Consider the following 8,224-nt stretch of genomic DNA (forward strand, 5'->3'; position numbering starts at 1 on the left):
ATGGTGTGATGGTGATGCAGTGGTGGCCGGCGAGGTGAGGAGGTGCGGCGGCGGCTGCCATGGTGGTGGAAGGAGAGAAGAAAATTAAGGTTAGGGTTTCATGAGTGAGATGGAGGAGATGATGACGTGGCAGAATCTGAGTGGTCAATTTAGTGAGTGGAGGATTATGACACGTGGCAGCTTAGGCTAATTTTAAAAGGTGGGGATTGCCACATGGCATGATCTGGTTGAGTGGAGTTTAAGTGGTAGGAGGGGTGCAACTTAGTGAAAACTGGGGGTGCAGAACAGGTTTTTGGTGGTCCACTTTGCAGGAGTGTGCAAATAAAATCTAAGGGTGCATTTAGCTCCTGATTTATTCTTTTTCAGAATTTCTTGATTTTGGACTTATTTTGTAACTTTGAATATTTTAAAATCACATTATTAATTGACCAAAAATAAATTCCAGCTGCATTAACAAACGTTAGAATATCCAATAATATTTTATGCAACTAAAATCAATTTTTACGCCACTTTTACCAAACTTACTCAATAAATCCAATAATCACAAATCCTAATTAAATCAATCTTTAAGCACAGAAAATTCAATTAAATCCCCAAATTTAAATATTAAATGAGGGCAAAAATTTGAACTCATCGGGAGGATTGATGATGTGGCAAACTATGAGTGGTTATTTTATTAAGTGACGGATTGCCACGTGGCGAAATGTGGTGGACTAGATCTTAAGTGACATTAGTGGTGCAGCTTAGTAAAAAGGAAGGGTGCAGAGCAGAAATTGAATGTTAAATTACAGAAGGGGGTGTAACGCTGAAAACAAGGGGGTCAGTTAGCTCCAAAAATGTCTTTTTTAGAAATAGATATTCCAAATGGAAAAAAAGGGTGTAAACATGAGAATTGGGGGTGCAATTTGTACCTGAACTATTTCTGTCCAAAATTCCTTTTTTGGGACTTAATTTATGAATTAAAATATTCATTATTTACACTCTTAAGGACCTAAATTAAATTACTGTTGCATTATTAAACTCAAGAATATCCAATAATGTAATATACAACTAAATACAATTTTTAAGCGCAAACATAATATTAAATTCCAAAAATTTAATTATTGAATGTGGGTCAAAGTTCGTCTCAATTTACCTTCCAGGCGGTTTGAAGGCAGGTAGCGCCTGGCGGTACGTGTCCCCCGCCAGACGATTTTTTTTACTGCAGCAATATTGGTGTTGTTGATTCTGTAGGCATGATCTACGGGGCTTTTGGTGATGCTTCAAAGGTGGGATTGCTGGTGTTTCCAGAGTTGTGGCTCGGGATAGGGGTTAAGCACGTGGTATTCCTTGAGTTGTGGCTCATAATAACATCTCTTGAGTTGTGGCTCGGGATGGCAGATGAACACGAGGAACCCTTGAGTTCTGGCTCGGGTTGGCGAGTGTTGCCGGTGTGAGTGTGCTGGTTGTGGCCAGTACGAATGGGTCCAGATAGATTGTCGTCCTCAGTAGTTGGCTGACGAGTTTGGTAGTCTTGGGAAGTTGCGAAGTTCGCATTTGGGAAGTCCACCTGGCATTACGGTGTATGATCCGTAGCAATGGTTTCCCGCACGTGTTTTATCGGTTGTGGCCGATAGGTATGGCAACAAGTCACCTCGAAGTAATCACTAGAAAATGTAGAACACAAATAACCTGGTGATGGCTAGGTGGTATGAATTAAAAGGGATGGTATTCATTTGGGATGGATGTGTTGCCTATATATAAATGTGTTATATATGTGTATGCCATTTTATATGCTTTATCTGTTAAGCTCACCTTATCTTCTTGTGATTGACGATGATCGTGTACGCGGTACACGTGAGCAGATGATGTTGACACAAGTGGTTTTGGTGGAGCTCAGCTGCGGAGAGGGGATAGCTCGAGAATCTTTTACTTTATTTTTTTTATGGTTTTGAGATAAGTTGTAAACCCATACGGGTGTTTGCTTTATAACATTCTGGTTTTGAGGATTTATGGATTTGAGTACTCTTTGTTTATTTAATAAAGTTTAAATTTCATACGTTTTGGGAAATGAAGTATTATTAATTGCGACATGTTTATTTATTTTTTCTTTATTTTATTAAAATCAGTAATATCCTGACGAGATGTTATATTGTAGAACTTCACAAGGGAAAATGACTAAAAATTTATAGCCTAAGGGAGGAAATTTTTTGTGGTAAATATTAAATTAGGATCCTTTCCCAAGTGTAGATATATGTTTCCTAATCTATAAAGGTAGTATAGTTAAGATTTTCATGTATGAAATCATTCTGGTTTTCTGAATGAAGTTGTTAAAGCAGTCATTGCTATCTAATTTTGTTTATGATTCACATTTTCTCACTTCCTCTCTGTTTCAGTTCTTTTCACTATCCTTCAATAACAATATTTAATTTGGTGGGAACATAAAAAAGTGGAGTATTTGAAAGAAATTATTGTAGGTTTGAAATGGTAATTTAAGCCAAGAAGAAGGGGTTGAATTGGCTATTTAAAACTTTTTCGAAAGCTTAAAACTCTTTTCAATTGATTTAAATATATTGGAAAGTTAGAATGTAAAAGTTGCACACCAGTACACTTTCAATCGGTCAAAAAATAAAATAGCAAACTTATTTTTTCTTGAGCTATGAAATAGTCGATTAAAATGACAAATCAATCGGCTAAAATCTTAGGAATTTATGCAGAATGCAGAATTTGCAGATTTAACTCAAACAACAATCTTTTACATATAAGACTTGTTCCAATCAATATATCTAACTATTATACCACCTCAGATTACACAAGAACGTATTAAAACACAACAAAAAGTGGATTACTTGATTTTCTTAAGTTTTTAAAGTGATTTAGAGTAAGTGAGATGAGGGAAAGAGAACTGAACATTTGTTTTTATACTGGTTCACTCAATCACAAAGCTACATCCAATTTACCAAGACAACCTGAGCCTGGTTTCCACTATGTTCAAAAGTTTTACAAATCAAACTCCAAGTTTAAACTTTTGAACACTGAACCTTATGAGATTTTTGACTCACATAAAAATCGAGACAACTACCATGCAAGAATCACTTACAGACCTGAAATCACATCAGGCAAACAACCAGAGACATAAGAACATCCAAACCTGATGGTGGCTCTCCCTAGCCAACCATACATGTGTTCTTCAAGCTACTCATAAGCCTAAATGCCTCCAAGATTTACCAAGATCTTCAAACTTCACGTTGCACTATGTTTCCAGAGACAGAGAGTTTTCCAGAGAAGAATGACAAGATTTCGCTCTTAGAAACTCAAAACTTAGCTCTGCTCTCGAAAACACAACATATATAGTTTAGTTTAAGTGAAATCAGTCGATTGAATTTTCCGTACAGTCAGCTGATTTCACTGGACTTAAGTGAAGTCAATCGATTGAAAAATTATTCAAATGACTAAATACATTCGTACCAGAAACTATATACTGCAAGCCTTTTAACTTGTTAAAACCCATTTTAACATATTAAAAGAGACACACTAAGACTAACAAGACATCTAACCTATGTCATATAACCTACCAACATGATAGAACACCAAAACATTACATTTAACATATTATTTTCGGATTTAATACACTAGAAACACAGTCTTCAAGTGGATCTTCATCGATCTTCATCAAACACATGTGATCTTCATGCACTTGGCTTTATCAATTCTTTGCTTCAAGCTTGTTTTTGCCAACAATAATAGATCACTTGAATAACTTGTTAGGACCAATGTAAACGAAACTTCAAAAAGTAATTTTGGGCTGATGTAGTCAACATAGGTTGCTATGTATTAAATCGTGTGTTGTTTAAGCCTATTTTAAAGAAAACTCCTTTTGAGTTTTTCAAATGTATAAATGTTTCATTTTAAATAATGGAAAACAACAACTTGACAAGTTTGAAGCTTGTCAACACCCAATTTCGTCTGGCTAAATAAATAATAGAATAAATAATAATAATTTGTTTTTTCAAAAAAAAGGTCAAAAATAAAAAATAAAAAAAAATAAATAATTTTTCTCTTTGGTTTTTTTTCTTTGTCTAAATAATAATAATAACAGGATAATAATAATAAATAAATAAATAAAAAGAAAATTTTGTTTTAATCTTGTATATATTCTTTTGAGGTTTTGTTTTATTTTAGCCCAAAATGCTTTATATACCCATACCGTTTTTCTTGCAATTAACGGCAGCCCAACATTTAATTTTCGCACCCCTACTCTATGCTTTGTCGTTTCTGCTCCAGATTAAGAAGTTAGTCTAATAATTAGAAATAGAATATGTTCTAATATTTAGAATTATTTACCCTGACTTTGTGCTATGATTTTATGACACCTCCTTTCCAAGATGAAGAAAATATTAATATGTTTCTCAAGAATATCTTTTTTGTAATTATAATTAATCTGTCCTGATCACGTTTGATTTTGTGCTATGATTTTATAACACCTTTTTTTCCAGATAGAGAAAGTAGTAATATAATTCAAAACAATATCTCTTTTACTGATTAAAATTAATTTTGCTGATCACGTTTGATTTTGTGCTCTGTTTTTTTATATGATTTGATTCCCATTTTGTAATAATTTTAAGACCAGTTCTTGCCTTTTAAAAGTCGTTGTAATTAAAGCAGACCTTTATTACGAGATTACATTAGATTTATAATGTTGTGTATATAAACCCATCAGAAAAAGAAGAAAAAGGAATTTTTTCTCTTCCAAAAAATTTCTAGAGCCCTCTCTCACTCTAAGCACACATTCTCTTTTAACCCTCGCACATGAAAAAACCCACTCACCATCAATCGCCACCCCCACGTGCTTCTTAGTGTTCCAACGCAACTATTGTAAGTCTGATCTCCCGTTCAGGTTCGCAAAATTAATTTTTTATTGTGTTATGCAATATTTCTCGAGATGTGTTTTTTATCTTGGTTGAATTTGATATTTTCACTATTTCTTTTTGATATGGAAAAAAACATTACTGTCATGCTTTTTGGGGTTCATTAGTTTTATAATTAAGGTTTTGTTGCTTGCTTTGAGTTGTGAACATTGTTGCGTGAATAAGTGAGAGATATCATGTTTTGACATTGTATGAATATGTTGTGCCATATTTTTTCATGTTAAGGGTTGTAAAAATTTTTCATATTAAAATAATATGTTTAATCCTAAACGTTATTTTCTAATCTTTTATTTATTTATTTTCCTAATGTTTTCATAAATTGTGGATATAAAATAGTCAAATTTTGTTGGGTATCAATGTCTTATTTCGAAAGTTTTTTTTTTAAAAGGAAGTAATAACAAATAAATAATTTAAATACCCTTTTAACTTTTAAAATGTATAAGTGCTCGTGTGGCCACTCGCGTCGACTTAGTACTTAATACCTTCGCTTTTCTATAAGATTACTAAAAAATACAAAATTTTCAAATATTAAAAAAGAGTGATATCAACATCTTCGAACAAATTGTTTTCAAAAAGTTTTTTTCATAAAGAACTACGTGACCCTGATTCTCCATTATGAATGGAGATACGTAGGAGCAAGGAGTAATCCTTGTCGGGCCCAAAAAACAAAAAAAAAAATCTTTTTTTGTTTCCTTTGTTTTTCTTTGTCATCTTTTTTTATTAATTTATTAATTTTATTTAATTTTATTTACTTATTTTATTTTATTTTATTTCTTTTTTTAAAAAATAAATATTTAAAGGAGACCACATCAATTTGTATTTTAATTAAAGGTACCGTCTTAATACGGGCGTTGTAGGGTGCTGACACCTTCCTTACGTGTAATTAACTCCCGTACCCCCAATCTCTGTTTTCGTAGACCTTACTCTTTTTTTATGGTTTTCCATAGTTTCCTATAATAACTATGGTGGCGACTCCAAAACTCTTTTTTACAATTTTTTTTTGGTTCGTCCTCCCGTCGCGATTTTGGTTGCGACAAAGCTAAAGTGGATGAAGGTATATTTCTTGGTTATGCTACATGTCAACACCCAATTTCGTCTGGGTGAATAAATTTATTTTCTAAAAAAATATAAAAAAGATAAATAAATAAAAATGTGAAACAAAATTTTGTTCAAAGATTTTTCAAACTTTAATTTAAGCAAAAACAAGAGAAGAAAAAAATAAAAAAAAGAAGAGCCTATTTTGTTATCACACTCCTCTTCATGAGCCCAACAATTCAACATATCCTCTACCTTTGTTCTGATACAGAAATTAGTGATATGATTCTAATAATTAAAAGCAATATGTCGTCATATAATTAGAATCAATATTACTAAAAAAATGTTTTCTCTGTTTAATTTCTTGAGTGTCTGTTCGGTCGCTCGTGTCACATTACACATGTTTTAAAATAATTCAAAATATGAAAAATTTAAATAAAAAGATTTTCAAAAATATAAAAAACTCAAATCATTTTCCAAATAGTTTTATGAATAGTTTTTTCTTAAAGAACTACATAACCTTGATTCTCCATTCACATCGAGATATGTAGGAGCCATGATTAATCCTCCTCAGGCCCAAAAAACAAAAAAAATATATTTATGTTTCTTTTGTACATCCTTTTATTTTTACTTTTGGGGAAAATTAAATATTTTGAAAACCACGTCTTTTTGCATATTTATTTAAAGGTAGAGTCTTAGGACGGACGATGAGGGGTGCTAATACCTTCCCCACGTGTAACCGATTTCCGAACCCAAAATCTGGTTTTTTAGCAGACCTTGTCTTATCTTTTTGTCTTTTTCCGTAGTTTTCTAGAATAAACTATGGTGGTGACTCCAAAGTTTGTGTTTGCAAATTTTATTTTGGTTCGTTGTCCCATCGCGATTTCAGTTGCGACAGATGGCGACTCCCCTAGGGAAGCTAGAGAGTTTGATAATTTATTTGGATGTGCAAAATTGATGTGGTTTTTCTTCATATTTTTTCTTTCCCCATTTTTCTTTCTTTTTAGGTATGTATATTCTTGTCTCTTCTTAATATTTGGTATAGTTGTATGTGTATATTCTTTGGTATTTGGAATAATTGTCATGTGGGGGTTTGGGTATACATTGTATTCTTTCTTCACACACACACACACACACACACACACTTTATTCATTACATGAGTAAGGCCCTATACCTGGGTCTGAGTTGCATAGAATTAGAGGGGATTGTGTAGCAGTGTCACAATGGATGTACTTCCCAAGTCGCCATTGTGAAAACCCTAGCTAGAGTTTAAAGTGGGCCATAACTTTAGTGACCTTGATCTTTAGGTAATAGGGAACTATCCTTGTGAGCACATATACTTTGCCATAGAACTTTATCGAGCCTATGTTAAATTAAGGCACAAAAGGGAGACTATTTTCATCATTTACCTCACATTTCCTTGTATATAATAATAAATTCTTCACAATCACAACATTATAAAAAAAAGGAAAAAATGCCTCCTTAGGCATAAGCATACATTTCATTGGCATATCATGTGAATAAGTGTCCAACAAGGCACAACCATGCATTGCATTTTCATTCTGTGGTCATTCACAGTACCTTGTCCATAGCTTCAAACACATAACATGCATTAGCATAAATAAAAAAAAATCTAAACAGTTTGCACTGCAATAAATTCAATTTGTTTCCCATTTTCTTATCACTAAATTCTTATTTGTGGAATCTTATGAAAAATGAGAAAATAATAAAACATTCTTTGGTCAAATCAATAATAAAGAAATAAAATTTGTTTTTTATCATGTCTTTTAAAGCATCATATAGTCTTGCATACATGAAATTGCTCAAGTCCATCTTCCTTTCCATCTTTCTTCCACCATAAACCTTGTTTTCATTTCCATGGAGGATTATCATAAAGGGAACACATACCTTAAAAAGGATTACCATAAATTCTTTGAACACAAAAAAAAAATTGAAGAAAAATCAGTTAGACTGAAAATTCTGAAGGACAGTCTAGGCAAAAATAAGAAAAAAAAGTGAGAAAAAAAGAACAAAACAAGGGATATCCTGTCACATGAACTAAATTCTTTTCCTCTGAATTAAAGTTTTTGTTGAAAAAAAAACTATAATTTGAAATGATGTGTGACCATGTTTCTTTATCAAAAAGTTATTATCCTTTGCTACCTGTACCGTACCTAACCAAACTCAACCAAGTAAACAGTATACACATTGAAACCACCTAGTATCTAGTACCCGGACACCACCAGCACAAGCCATCTAGGCAAGTAGCCGGTCGAGACCG

This window comes from Vigna unguiculata, chromosome 11 (assembly GCF_004118075.2).
Source record: "Vigna unguiculata cultivar IT97K-499-35 chromosome 11, ASM411807v1, whole genome shotgun sequence".
NCBI lineage: Eukaryota > Viridiplantae > Streptophyta > Magnoliopsida > Fabales > Fabaceae > Vigna > Vigna unguiculata.